The sequence below is a fragment of the Sphaerodactylus townsendi genome, linkage group LG02, assembly GCF_021028975.2.
Source record: "Sphaerodactylus townsendi isolate TG3544 linkage group LG02, MPM_Stown_v2.3, whole genome shotgun sequence".
Taxonomy (NCBI): Eukaryota; Metazoa; Chordata; class Lepidosauria; order Squamata; family Sphaerodactylidae; genus Sphaerodactylus; species Sphaerodactylus townsendi.
In genome coordinates, this window is record NC_059426.1 from 76,518,870 (window position 1) to 76,533,450 (window position 14,581).

At 44.7% G+C, this 14,581-nt stretch overlaps 1 protein-coding gene across 3 annotated transcripts in view; it reads left to right on the forward strand.

Moving 5' to 3' along the window:
- The first annotated feature begins 3,248 nt into the window (after positions 1–3,248).
- The window catches only part of KMT5B (lysine methyltransferase 5B), a 39,863-nt gene continuing 28,530 nt past the window's right edge, over positions 3,249–14,581 (forward strand). Inside the window, exon 1 of one of the 3 annotated variants that reach the window (XM_048483955.1) lies at positions 3,249–3,270. The gene's annotated coding sequence lies outside the window, so the exon portion shown is untranslated. Of the gene's footprint in view, positions 3,271–3,332; positions 3,798–5,236; positions 6,565–14,581 lie in introns of those variants that run through there. The other 2 variants (XM_048483953.1, XM_048483954.1) reach the window with 2 other exon arrangements.

Consider the following 14,581-nt stretch of genomic DNA (forward strand, 5'->3'; position numbering starts at 1 on the left):
AGGGTATCACGAAGAAACTCTGAAATTTTGGTGCTGCTATCTTAATAATTGCACCCCTGACAGCAGGCACCCCCTAAATTTCCCCAGATTTTCCCCAGATCCACCCCCTTCCTCCCAATGCTTGTTTTCTTTCTTTCTTTTATTCTCTCAGTGCCTAATAAAGGTTATCATTATTATTAAATCCACCCCCTTCAGCATGGATTTAAAGGGAAAATCTGAGGTCCCCAGTTTAAACATTGAAAGTGATGCTGTTTCAGGGTGGGGGAGAATCCATCCCAAAACAGCATCACTTTCAATGTTGTTTAAACTGGGGACCCCAGATTGTCCCTTTAAAGTGGATTTAAAAGGAGAATCTGGGTTCCCTAGTTTAAACACCATTGAAAATGATGCTGTTTGGAGGTGGATTCTAGCATCACTTGTTTAAGCGAGGGAGCCCAGATTCTCCTTTTAAATCCACCTTAAAGAGAGTATCTGGTGTCCCCAGTTTAAATAACATTGAAAGTGATGCTGTTTCCCCCAATTGGGGGGACTGGATACAACACCATAAAATGTTTTCATAGCAGTAATAAAACATTTTGAAAGCATTTTGACAATGTTTTAAAAAAATATTTCTGCTGTGTGGCATGGCCCATTGCTGTGTTCAGATTTGTGAGTTAGAGCATGTGTAACCCCCATGCCCAGAATGGGTTGGCCCAGTAAGGGAATTGGGGCTTTCCCGGAGCAGCAGAGAGGCTGAAAGAGCTCTTTTGCAGAAGAACAAGGCTACCAGACTCGGACCTTGATTTCTATAAGCCCTTAACACCTTGTTAAGGGTTTTCTTTTGTGGTTGTAATGGGTGAGAGTTCTCCTGGAGACCTGCATCATGTTGCAACCTGTTCATCAAGCCCTTGGAGTCTTCAGGAGCCAGCCAACTTGCAAAGAAGAATTTGGACTTGGCAATATCAGTAGACTGTAAATAGAAGGACTTGAAATGCAACCTGAACCATGTGACCTTGGTGTAACGTTAAATGTTGATGTTTTTTTAAAAGTGTTAATTGGCAAAAGAAAGAAGTAAATAGCCATTTTGTTGTTTTAAAATTGTTGTTGCAACTCATTCCAAGTACTGCCCCACAGAACCCACAAGCTGAGAGTTACAAGTAGTAACCAAGTGGGAGGCTTGGGAGGTGAAGTTGCAAATATAAGTGCTTGCAATGGAGTATTGCAGCAAGTTGGGGTTTGATCCCCATATAACTGTTTTGTTATGTGATGTAACAAGTTCAAAGAGATGTTGCTATGTGAATTTGAAGCTTTTACATGATTCTGTTTGGCAGTTGTGTATGAAGGAGAGTTCAGTTGCAACCCCCATCCCTTCTGCAAACTAATTGGCTGAATAACCCAACATTTGCTGGAAAGTTTTGCAAACTTCCAGTGCAGCTAAAGTTTGGAACAGTTGGGGAAATCGCTTGCAGGGAAGAGACAATGTTCTGCACTCAGATGCATAAATATGGTTCCTCAAGTTACAGGAATCTCTGGAAGTCATTGTGCAATGATTTCCAAAGTTGCAATGCAATTACTATTAGGAACGACAGGAATTTTTAGTGAGGGAGAATGCTAACCCCCCATGCCCAGAATGGGTTTGGCCCAGAATGGAGTTGACCCAGTAAGAAGTTGGAGACTTCGGACTGCAACAGACAGAGGCTGAAGAAGAGCTCTCTTTTGCAGAGAAGAACAAGGCTACCAGCAGACTTCCGGACACTTGATTTCATATAAGCCCCCTTAACACCTTGTTAAGGGTTTTCTTTTGTGGTTGTAATGGGTGAGAGTTCTCCTGGAGACCTGCATCATGTTGCAACCTGTTCATCAAGCCCTTGGAGTCTTCAGGAGCCAGCCAACTTGCAAAGAAGAATTTGGACTTGGCAATATCAGTAGACTGTAAATAGAAGGACTTGAAATGCAACCTGAACAGGACCTTGAATTGTAACGTTAAATGTTGATGTTTTAAAAGTGTTAATTGTAAAGAAAAGTAAACCATTTTGTTGTTTAAAAATTGTTGTTGCAACTCATTCCAAGTACTGCCCCACAGAACCCACAAGCTGAGGTTACACATGTTCTATAATGTGATGGTGACTTTGAAACGACCTGGCGGAAAAATCATTGTTTGGTCATAGTGGGAGAGGGTGGCCGCCCATGGGGGCGGGTGGGGGGGGGCATCAAACTCAGGTTTTGCCCAGGGCTCCAGTTTGCCTAGGTACACCACAGATAATATGTGTCAACAAGAAAGGACTATCTACAGGGCAATTTGCTGGGATCCTTGCTGGTACGCTACTATATATGTTTTAAATTGTTGATTGCCTTGGTGGCCCTTGTAAAGGGATAAAGGAAATATATACATTTTGTAAACAAACAAGCATTATTAGCTTTTGCTTGGAAAGCATATGATGGGGCCCTGAATAGCACAGTTTGTGCTAGCAGGAGCCCTTTCCCCTTCACAGCAAACACACGGTGCAATTTGTTGTTTCCCAGCCCAGACCACATGTAAACTCTTTGTGTGCTCACAGAATGAACTTGAATCTTTTAAGGACATCTCACATTCTCATTTATTGATAACCTTAGCTGGACAGTATTATTTACAGCAGAAATGTATTTTATAAGTGTATCAACTAATATAAAGGAGAAAAGAAAAACTATAGGGAACCTTTCACTTGAATTTAAAGAAGAGGATACATGTAGGTTAAACCCAGGTATCTAGACTACATAGCGCTTTCCTCACCAAAGCCTGTGGTGCATGATGGAAGATCTGGGCCACACGGGCAGCCATGTGTACTGTAGTGTGCCAGGTGCTTGACTTTGTTTTCCATTCCTACGCAGGCAGCAAAAAACAATTTTTTCTGAGCCTCCACCGGGTTTCCATATATAGCTGGTGGTCTGCATTCGGGATGGCGGACTGTTAGGACTGCAGTAATAAATGCTTATGGGACCAATACACAGTTCTAAGAAACACACCTACTCTACACTCGGTCCGACCTACCCAAATACCCACCGTCGCGGCGATAGTTTATTTAAAGGAATGTGGGGGGGATTCAGTCCTCTTTTTTTTTTTTTTGGTTTCTTTCGGGATCTCAAGCCATACTGTACAGACTTTATTTATACGTATATCACTCCGCATCGACTCACTCAATTCACGTCGGGAACTCCTTCTCGATGTTCCTCCGCCACCAAGAGAAGTGTAGGGACTGCAGTGGCGAACGGGATGGGTTCCTGCACTTAACTTCGGCCTGTGGAGTTGCAACGGTAGGTACTAACCTTCTATTGATGTATTCCTCCGCTGTGGAAAAAAGTCCTCACTCAGTTCGCTGTGTCCCTCCGCTGTATCGGAGCACGCAAGCAGAAGGCGCTTCTTCTGGCTGTAAGGAAGATTGTGGACCTACGAAGACAAAAGACCTTACTTGCACTCGGAAGATTCGCCTGTGTGTGGTCGCTTGTGGTGACGGGCGCGTTCTGCAGAAGACAGAGACGCGTCTTGGGTTGTGTTGCTCCGCTGCAGTGTTCCGCTGCAGGGTCGTTGTGAGGGGTACGGGGACTCTTTCGCACGGGCGGCGGCGGATGGATCTCTAGCTACCTTTCACGATATCGTTCGTCCTTCGTCTCCGCCATCTTGGATTTTAATCCGCCATTTTTCCCCTTGGAATTATTATTATTTTTTTATGATTAGTTTGCCCCCCCTCCGGGCCGGGATTCTGGACATCGGCAACGGAGGCTTTGGACTGGTGGGGTTCCGGGTGGCGAAGGAGACCGCGGGGCCTCGGGGCAACCAGCAGGTGAGAGTTTGGCGGAGGGGAGGGGGGAGGCATTGGCCCGGCGGAGGGGCCCCACTCCTTCCGGGGAGGGGGCGGGAGGCGAACGAGGGCCCTCAGGCTGGACGGAGGGGGGGGGTGCGCGTGGGTGGAGGCCTGTGGAGACCGGAGGCTTTTTTTGGGTGGGGAGGATACGGGACTCTCTTATTTTTAAGGGACATCAACGAACGGGTGGGGAAATCATTGCAAATGTCTTACTGGCCCCCTCCCCCCTTTATTCGGAGGTGAGGTCAACATGGGGGCTGAAGGGGTGGCTTGCCATGGGGAGGGGAAGGGGCGACTCGGGGAGAAAGGCTGGCAAGGCGAGTAAGATGCTCAGGACGTGGTAGGGCGGAAAAGGAGAGGCTGGTTTCGGAAGGGGGTACCCCAGGCGGGGTGGCTGTGGGAAGACATCCGGCCCATGACAGAGAGCCCTCAGCATTCCCCCACCGACCCACCCCCATCGGTGGCTTTCGTTATTTGCCTCCTCTCAGTATGGACATCCCGAAGGACTCCGAGTGGCACATCGGGGTGGTGTGTGAGAGTCAGAGTGATGAGCCCTCCAGACCCGAAGCTGACGACACGGGGGGTCTCTTGTGTGGGCCAGGGGAGTTTTTGTACGTGTGGCCCGTCCAGGACTGCGCGATTGTGTCGGTGGTGAACTGGTAGTTTGCAGTGGGGGTCAAACTATTGGCTGGCCAAAAGGCCGTAATAATAAATATCTATTTGCAGTGGGGGTCCAAAGAGAGGGGCGCTTGGCCACTAATGAGAGTGAGCCCCTCGGGGATAGGGCGGTATATAAATCTAATAAATAAATAAACAAAATAATGACAGCGACTGGCGACTCCCCCCCCTCCCCCCCCCCGGTTGGTGACTGTAACAGCTGGCATCCTCCTGCTGGTCTGTGGCGGTTGCAGAAAGATCTTCCCAGAAGAGGAACTGGGACGAGTTTCCTGCTGAAGGATAATTGAAAGTCGTCTTGCTTCTGGGTGTTACCCCAGTGCGTGTGGAAGGAGATACGGGTTTGGGGAGTGGTGCCCGGCGCAGAAAGCAGCTGCGGCTGGCTGGTATCAGACGAGGATGACTCGAGTAGACGGACTGGCGAACTGATGGCTCTTCGCCTCTCCAGAAGGCGAGGTGCGACCGCTAGGGGGCAGCGCAGATCCAAAGAACAGGCGGCGTGTAAAATAGACTCTCCTTCATCCCGCAGAACAACGAGAGAAGTTTGCTCCAGTTTAGGATTTAAAGTGCCGATTTCCCTTGCGAACTGACACTTTGTCCAGGGAATTCGTTAGAGCCTTACTACGGGGACTCCTGCTTATGTGGAATGGCTTTTCACTGTTCACCCTTATGAATACACATCACATTTAAATTTTATTAGGATGTCTCTTTTCAAGATAATTTCCAAATAGTGTTCTTGATTTTGCTAGTGCAAGTCAATAGAAATATGCATAAAAAACGGATAGGGTTACAGAGGAGCAAATGTATGCTGCTTTTTTTCTGGTCCATCAACCTTTTAGAAATAATGAGCTGAACTACACCAAAACACAAAACAAGAGATCGACAAAGAGCTAGTATAAGAAAGCCTGTTTGTATATTTGAAAATATACAGCCTAACATTGCAGGTAACTGACATGTTGATTAATAATCCATAAAGCTTCTGCAGCCCAAAACTGTGGCTGCTGGAAATCCTTTAGCAGGAAGTGGCACATTTGAGGCCCTGCTAAAAGTCATAAATATGCAGGAACACAGTGCATGATTGTTCTAGTGCACTGGCATAAATCTCTGCATGATTTGCACTTGCATTACTTGCAACTGTTTAATTTCTTTTGTTGTGAAGCATCTATAAGACATTATTTAGTCCTATAAAATCTTTGCCATTTCCTTCACCTTCTGCTTCAATATACCTGAACTTCAGTATTTCACTTTCTTTTTCAAGGAGCCATATTGCGTTCTGTACTGAATCACATTTTGCTCTAGATCAAAAAGGTACAGACCCCTTGTTTGCATTTTGATTGAAGCTGAAAACCTTTGAGTAGAATGACATGAGGAAACAGAAATCTAGATGATGGAGTGGGGAGGGAATAGTTTGGTTTTCTTACAGTACTGGAGGGAGTCTTAGGATTTTCTGAACATTTATCAGAGGTTTGTCAGTGATCAGAATGATAGAACAAATAAAAATGGTTTTCCCTGCCACTAGTTTATCAGTTTGCAACCCAGAGCTTTAGGGTCTGTTGATATGCTATGGGATACAGTTTTAGTCTCTGTGAGACTGCTGTTTTGTCCAACAGACTTAACCAGTGATCGGTGGCAATAGGCTATGCATCCTTAAAAATTATCTCAGAATAGTTAACAGTGTGCAGGGGTTCCATGGCAGAAAAAAATGAATGTGGAAAGTGTTCTTTGAAAATAGGAAGTTTGAAAATCACTTCAGTCATCAATTGATCATTGAGAATAGTGACTAGTTTTCACAAACTGTCAATAAGATGGTAACCCAACTTCCAAACTGTGTCACCTCAGAGTGCATACGGAAGCTCACATGTTGGAATTCTCCTCCACAGAATAAATCGTACACATAGAAAACTAGGATGTGAAAGAGAAGACTAGGCCCATCTCCCAATGCTTACTTTTCCAAGTACAATTTGTGAGCCCCCATCACCATCTGTAATTTGAAGTGGGACAGTTGTGATACAACTTTACCACGTTATCTGCACTTCTTGAGAAATAGACCATGAGATGCAAAACAGATATGGTGGGTATGTTTTCATTTGTTATGCTATTGGGTAGCTTTTGAGATACAAAGAATTGGAAAAGTGTCCTGTTGATGCTCTATATACCTTTCATATTTATTTGGGCATTATATTTTTTTCTCACCAGATATGTTTAAGTTTAAACTAAATGCTCTTGTAGGGCATGATATTTCATATTATCTGCTAGTAAACATAGGGAGATGGTGAAAGCATCAAGGGGGTCTGTGGGGAATTTTGGGGGTATAGGGAGTGGCAGAGAATTGTGGGGCTGCCAGGGGTTCCTGGGCCAGCTGGCAGGTGAAAGGTAGGGCAGAATTCTAGCTGCAGCCCAAATTTAGCTGCAGCAGCCTTTGCAAAGCAACCAGCCCTGCCCCAAGAAATATGGTTCCATTCTGCTCCTGGCTGGTGCATTCAGGGCCAGGCTGTGTTAAAGGGGCAACAGCAGGATAGGCCCCCTGGCCACTGGGGGGAAAGGAAGAGGTGGTACCCTCCAACCTTGTGAAGCAGTCCCTGAGGTGGGCAGGCTGACTCTTCCTTGCAGGGAGCAGCCCAACCCACACACTTTTGGTGGCAGTGGCTGCATGGAAGTCATGGGGCACAGGCTGGCCGCTGGGGGAAGTGAAATGCTTGGAATGGGCTCCTGGCGGGCTCGGCAGCAGCAGAGGCAGGCAGGCTTGGCAAACCATCTCCCGAGCCCCATCTCGCCCCCCCCCCACCAGCCCCACAGAAGGGGTGCACTCCCTCCATGCTGAATGATCCCAACCCAGGCTGAGGAAAGGCCACTGGGGTTGGTTGCCTCTCAGCTTGCTTAGATCCCTAATGGAAGGGGGTGGCGTCTCTCCTGCTTCTCTCTCACCCTGATTCCCTCTGGTTTTGCAATTTTAATTCTTTTTTTATTTTGCAAAGAAAAAAAGGGGGCACGTCAGGTGGGCGGAGAGGCTGGAGCTACAGGCTGCAGAGTGTGCTACTGCCTAGATTGAGAACTTCCAGGGTTGAGAACTTGTCATGTTAAAATACACATATGTGTTGCTGTGCTGGAATGTATGAACAAAGGCTAAGTTCTTGTGGCCAGCTAGGCAGGGTTAAAGCCATTAATTGATTGGAATCTGACTTTAATGTTGACTTCTAAATTCATGCAATATTGTCATGAAAACCAGAGATTATACCTAAGTACTGGAGTAGGCAAAGTTGTTTCCAGTTTTGGGAGGGGGGGTGAAGGGAGGGGGCAGGCAGTAAAGTTTGTTAGTATCTATGGATGTATTTCAACCAGTTGGATTGTTAAAATCATGAACCAGACTCTGGGAGAAAAAAAAGAGAAGGCATGGTTTATTAATCTTCTTTTAATAGTCCTCTTCTTTTTCCTTTTCTTCCCCATCAGAGGATCCCATCCTTTCATGTGTCCAGTACAGATAGCCCAACAACCAGGAATTGCAGGAATGTAACTTCCTTTTATTTATTTTCATCATTTTTGTTCCTCCTCCACCCAATTCAGGGTTCCCCATGCAGCAAGCATTAAAGATGATTGGGGGGAAAATGGCAAACCAACCTGTAAACAGTATGCCTAGTAAATGTCACCCCATGGGTCAGTAATGACCTGGAGCTTGCACAGAGGACTACCTTTACCTTAACATGACCCCTGAACCTCTGCTGTCTCCTAATTTGGGGTGCTCAGGGGTGTCAGGTGCTGGGGAGTGAAATTTCAGTGCTTGCCTTGGGCACCATTTTCTGTAGATGCACCCCTGGTGACAGGTCTTCTCCCCTCCAAAGAAGTTGCCATGGATGTCTGGCAGGGTAGTTCCCAGAACCTACCTACCTACCCACCCACCTTCCTTCCTTTCTCCCTCCTTTCATATTGTTATAGCAGCTAAATACATTGCTTTACTTTTACTAGGTCATGCTTTATTTGTGAAGTCATACATAAGAACATAAGATCAAGCCAGCTGGATCAGACCAAAGTCCATCTAGTCCAGCTCTCTGCTACTCACAGTGGCCCACCAGGTGCCTTTGGGAGCTCACATGCAGGATGTGAATGCAATGTAGCCTCTCTGCAGCTGTTTGGCTCTCCATCACCTGGTCTGTTAAGGCATTTACTCTGGCAATCTCAGATCAAGGGAGGATCAAGATTGGTGGCAGCCATAAATCGACTTCTACCTCCATAAATCCAAGTCTCAAGCCCCCCCCCCCCCCCTTTCTTTTAAAGCTATCGAAGGTTGGTGGCCATCACTCACCTCCTGTGGCAGCATATTCCAAACACCAATCACTAGCGTTGGCGTGAAGAAGTGTTTCCTTTTATTAGTCCTAATTCTTCCCCCCAGCATTTTTCAATGAAATGCCCCTAGGTTCCTAGTATTGTGAGAAAGAGAGAGAAAAATTTCTCTCTGTCAAGCATTTTCTAACCCCATGCATAATTTTTGTAGATCTCAATCATATTCCATCCCCCCTCAGCCATGCCTCCTCTCCAAACTAAAAAAGAGGTCCCAAACGGCTGCAGCTCTCTCCTCAAAGGGAAGGTGCTCCAGTCCCTCAATTCATCCTTGTTGCCCTTCTCTGCACTTTTTTCTATCTCCTCAATATCCTTTTAGAGATCTTGTGACCAAGCACTGGAAACCACACAGATACCTCCAATTAGCGGTCAAATTAAGCACTTTTCACTGCTTACTTTTCATATAAGGGCATGACAATCTTTGCAGTTTTATTCTTCAATTCCTTTCCTAATGATCCCCAGCATAGAGTTTGCCTCTTTTTTCTACAGCTGCCATGCATTGAGTTGATGCATTCCCATGGAACTATCAACTAAGCACGCCTACAAATCCCTTTCCTGGTCTGTGACTGATAGCACTGGACCCCTGTAAAGCCGTGTTAATGTGAGGAGTTTTGGATTTTGCCCCAATGTGCATCATCACTTTTACATTTTGCTTTTTTCTGGCTACATTGAACTGCATTTCTGCCATTTCTGAGGCCCACTCAATCTAATTTATCAAAGGTCGGCTTTGGAGCTCTTTCAGCCGAAATCCTTTGTGGTTCTCACCACCCCTACCACATAATTTCGGTATCATCTGCAAAGCTTGGCCACCGCACTTTACCCACCCCTACTTCTTTCAGGTAGTCAATATTTATGAATGGGTTAAAGAGCACTGGTCCCAAAATGCCGGATCCCTTTGGGGGACACCTAACTCCCGACATCTCCCTCCATTTGCTTGAGAACTTCTTGCCATTTACACCCACTCTTTGTTTCGGCTTCTGTTTCTCAACTTCAGTTTTTTTTTAGATCCGATAGGAGGACTTCCCCTCTTATTCCTCCTCCTTCATTGCTGACTTTTCTCAACAGTAGTCTCTGGTGAGGAACTTTGTCAAAAGCCTTTTGGAAATCCAAGTGCAGACAATGTGTCCACTCCGGTCTTCACCCTCTTGAATCCACATGCCTGTTTACATTAATCTCCTCAAAGAACTCTAGTAAGTTTGTAAGGGCACCAGGATTTTGCCTTCTGCAAAAACCATGCATGACTGCTGTTCTCAGCAGGTCTTGCTTCTTCTCACCATGTTTTATAATTTTATCTCTTAATGATAGATTCTACTCTTTAATTTACCAGGAACAGATGTCAAAACTGACTGTCAATTGTAATTTCCTCGGGTCCCCCTAAGATCCTTTCTTAAAGATTGGTGTGACATTGGCCATCTCTTCCAGTCTTCAAGGGATGGAGCCTGATTTCAAGGGGATAAAGATTGCATATTAAAAGTGAGAGAAGATCAAAGCAATTTCATGCTTGGAGTTCTTTAAGAACTCTTGAGTGAGATACAATCTGGAGCCAGGGGATTTGGTAACATTTAGTTTATCAATGGCTGCCAGAACTTCTTCCTTGTCTACCACTATCTTACAGCTAGTTCCTTGGATTCGCCTCCTAAGAAGCTTGGTTCAGGTGCAGGAATGTTCCTCACCTCCTCTTGGGTGAAGACAGATGCAAAGAATTCATTCAGCTTCTCTGCAATCTCCCTGCTATCTTTTAGCACACCCTTTGTTCCTTTGTCATCTAACGGGCCTACCGCTTCCCTTGCTGACTTCCTGCTTTTGATGTACTTGAAGAACTGTTTGTTGCTGGTCTTGATGTTCGCAGCCATGCGTTCCTCATAATCCTTTTTTGCCTCCCTTACAGCTAACTTGCTTCTCTTTTGCCACCATTTGTGTTCCCTCTCATATTCTTCATCAGTCAAACTGGACTTCCATACATATGCTTATAGTGTTGTTTTGAATTTGCAGTAGATCTAATACCGAGAAAGAGGTGTGTTCATTGGGGGGGGGGGGGGGGGACTTGGGATGTGGCCTGGGAGCCAAGTGGGCAACAATCTAAAAAAGTTTGGGAATCAGTGCTTTTGATGAACAAAACAAAAAAAGAGAGACATTGTACTCATCTCTAATTGTAACATTTTAAAATTGTTTATAAATTTCTGCTATACGTTTAAACATACGTTTAAACAAAAATGTTACACATTTCCTCTTTATACAGCTTAAAATAGTTTATGGCTCTTTTTAATTCCTATTGTGGGGTGTGCCTTTTGCCAGGCTTGGTGCTGCCAGTTGTGCTGTCCCTCCTTCCCCATACCTGGGCGATTTGCAGCCCATCCTGGCTTCCGTTTGGTCTGGGAATGGGTTGACCTGCCTTTCTACTTCTGGGTTTCTTGGCCAGCCCACATTGGGTGGACTTGTGTGTCCAGCTACTGGTGGATAGCTCAGGCAAGCTTAGCCTGAGCTTCCTGGTCTAGCCCGTGGCCTGTCTCTCCTTTTAGGCCTGGGAAGAGATGGTCTGGCCTCCTCCTTCCCCGACTGTGCGGAGTGGCCTCCCTGGAGCTGGCCAGCTGTGGCCCAAGCCCTTGGTGCAAAGGCCTGGGATTTTCGAGCCTCCACACCTTGCTCGAGCTGGCTGTTGCCACCACCTGCCCTGTTTCTCAGCTCCTGCTGGACTAACTGGTGGTGTAGGTCTTTCCTGACCCATCACTGTTCTCTGGGTCTGCCCCAGCACCTGTGGTGAGTGGGGGGGGGGGGGCGACAGCAGGATGTTAGGCAGCTGAGTCTTTGGGCTCCGACAATGTGGAGGACTTTGGGCTGGTGGCTGCTGCTAATTCCGGATACCGATGTTTAATTTGTACATTGTCTCACAGAATAACAGAGAACGACATCAGATTTCTTTGTTTTGTCAAGTCAGTGCCACAAACTTCCATTAATTTAGTGTATAGGATAAACTTCTTGCTAAAGTGCCAGGATAATAGAATAAAATGAATAAGAACTGAAAAATAAGTTGATGCTTGTTTCACAGCTCCATCTCCCAGTATTCGCATATCAGAGTACTTGTTCTGTTTGAAATCAACCACTGTCAGTGCTGTAAATCTTGTTACTCGAGTTTAGTCAGTATTGTATGTCTTCAGGGATCTACTTTTCTTTTTCAGCAAACACTTAGAAAAGCAATAAGAATTGTTCTTTCTTTGTGTCTGGCATCTACGTTTTTTAGACAGTAGGTTTTTCTTACTGTAACTCCCCCCTGAATCCAAGAGGCATAGGGCCCATTATTTAAAAGTATTATTTAAAAGTCCTACATTTAAATGCATTATCCTAAGCAGGTGGGCATTCTGATCATATAAATGTATGAAACTGATATTATCAGACATATGAAACTTTGATGGCACACAGTGCAGTATGTCACAAGACTGATACATTCTGTGTAAAGCAAGTTTGAGGCAAGTCCAAATTCCCATATTTACTGTTAATTGTTGTGTAATTAGCCACATTTGTATGACTGCACTGATATAACAGACTCCTATGTTTTATTTTACTTTTTGTACAGTCCACCTTTCTTATTTAGATCCAGGGTGGGTTACAGAATGAGGAGACAGTGTATTAAAAACTGTGTAATATATCAGATTTCAACAAAACAGTGTATTACAAACTACAAACCATGCAAACAAAAAACTGGGTTACAAAATTAGAAAACAGTGCAGTCCAAACAGCGTAATTCATACAGCAAACAATGTAAGAATAAAAGAAACTTGTCTAATTTTTAAATACATCTCGGTCTTTTTTCCACCCTTACATTTGCCTAGAAATGGCTATTTCTGTCCCCATAATATCAGCCCATGCTTCCAGGCTAGTGCAGTCTACTTTGTTGGCCTTATACTGGCACAGCACACTACTTACTGTATGTCCTTAAATTAGTGTAGCAGGCTTTGTGCATACTAACTGTGCTTGTGTGCTTTTTTAGCCATCTGCAGGGATGACTTCTGTGATGTAAAAAGCATAATCATTAACAGCCCTGTGGGGGAGGGGCTAAAGGACTTGGGGGAGGGGCTTGGCCTTGTGCTCGTGTGTTTCCTCCCCCCAGTTCACTTACCCCAGCAGAGGAGACAAACGTGCCAGTGGGCAGCTGCTACCCAGCTCTGCTTCATCAAAACCCGGAAGTTTAGGTGGCTATGGGACTGCGCTGGCGTGCCAGTCGGACACCAACATGGGGGGGATGGGTATTCCTGGAGGCGAAGCCAACATTCATCGGTTTCCTCCCAGGATTTAGGGCTGGTTTGAACACCAGGTGAAAACAATCTAATCTACAGGACATTTTTTTATTCTGTTCCTGAAATTGCAAGTAGAATTCTCAGCCCATTTCGCCATGTATTCTGGCTCCATTGTACTTTAGTTTATCCTCTGATTTCCACATGCATTTTTTGCCTTTAGTTTTCACTTTGTTTTTGGTTATTTTTCCTTTGTTTTTTTCTGGCACTTTTGAGACCATCTTCACACTGATCTTTTCTTGGAAGCTGATTTTGACAGTCCTCATCATTTAAGCCATGTGCAAAAGAAAATAAACTATAATTGTAAAAATGCACAGGAAGGGTAAATGCATGAAACAGCCTGCCCAAACTAATTATAATGCTTGTGAATCTATTCTCAAGAAAATCAGGAGTAACTTGAGTGTAACCAGTACACCACACTCGTGGAAGTTCGCAATTGAATGAACATGGTTAGGCTATAAGTATAAGAGCTGGAGTGGCGTAGTATTTAAGAGAAGTGGACTCTAATCTGGAGAACCAGGTTTGATTTCCCACTCCTACACATGAAGTCTGCTGGATGACCTTGGACTAGTCACAGTTCTCTGAGAACTCTGTCAGCCCCGTCTACCTCACAAGGCTATCAGTTGTGTGGAGAGGAAGGGAAGGCGTTTGAAAGCTGCTTTGAGACTCCTTACATTAGGGAAAAGCAGGGTATACATTTGTGTGTAACTTCTAAAGTTGTTGTGAAGTAGTTTCTTGGTAAAGGAAGACTTTTCTAGGCCAGGAAGAAGACTATAGCTTTCCCCAGTTTTGGAGGTATTCCAAACAGTACAGTAACCCTTGAATTTTAGGTTCTGTTACTGTCTTGGCCCATTGGGAGACAAATTTTTAAAATGAGGAATGGCTGACATTAGAAGAAGCTACATTCTTCTATTTACACCTCCCCAATTTTTTAGAATGTGTATGCCCATGCATCTCTGAGAGTGGAGTGCTAATTGCTCTTCCTGTTTTTAGTGGGATTCTTGTTTCTGCGTATATGTGTGTGGTTCTGCTTCTTTCATTTCTTTTTCTCCCCATCAGGTCAATTGCCTGCTTTACTTTTGTCCTTTCATTTCTAGTGAGGTTGCAATATTCAGGCTTACCAGCAGAGTTGAGAATGCATACGTGAAGGTGTGATCATCGGCTATTGGTATATTAATTATATTTGACTGCATAATGTTGTCTTAGAATACTAATCTCATATCTGAGGGCCAATTTGTGGCATTATCTTTTTCTTTGTTATTACTGGTGTCTTATTGTACTTGCTGGATGCTGTTGGATGCGCATCTTCTGATATGTGAATGGAAGTAGTTATGTAAAATTTTAACTTAAAGATTTCTTCTGCCATATAATGACTTTTCACATTTATTGCATGTTTGTAACAGGCACTGCCAATCAGTCATTCAAGTACTGACGACTTTGGCACAGTACATTAAGATTAAGAGAAAT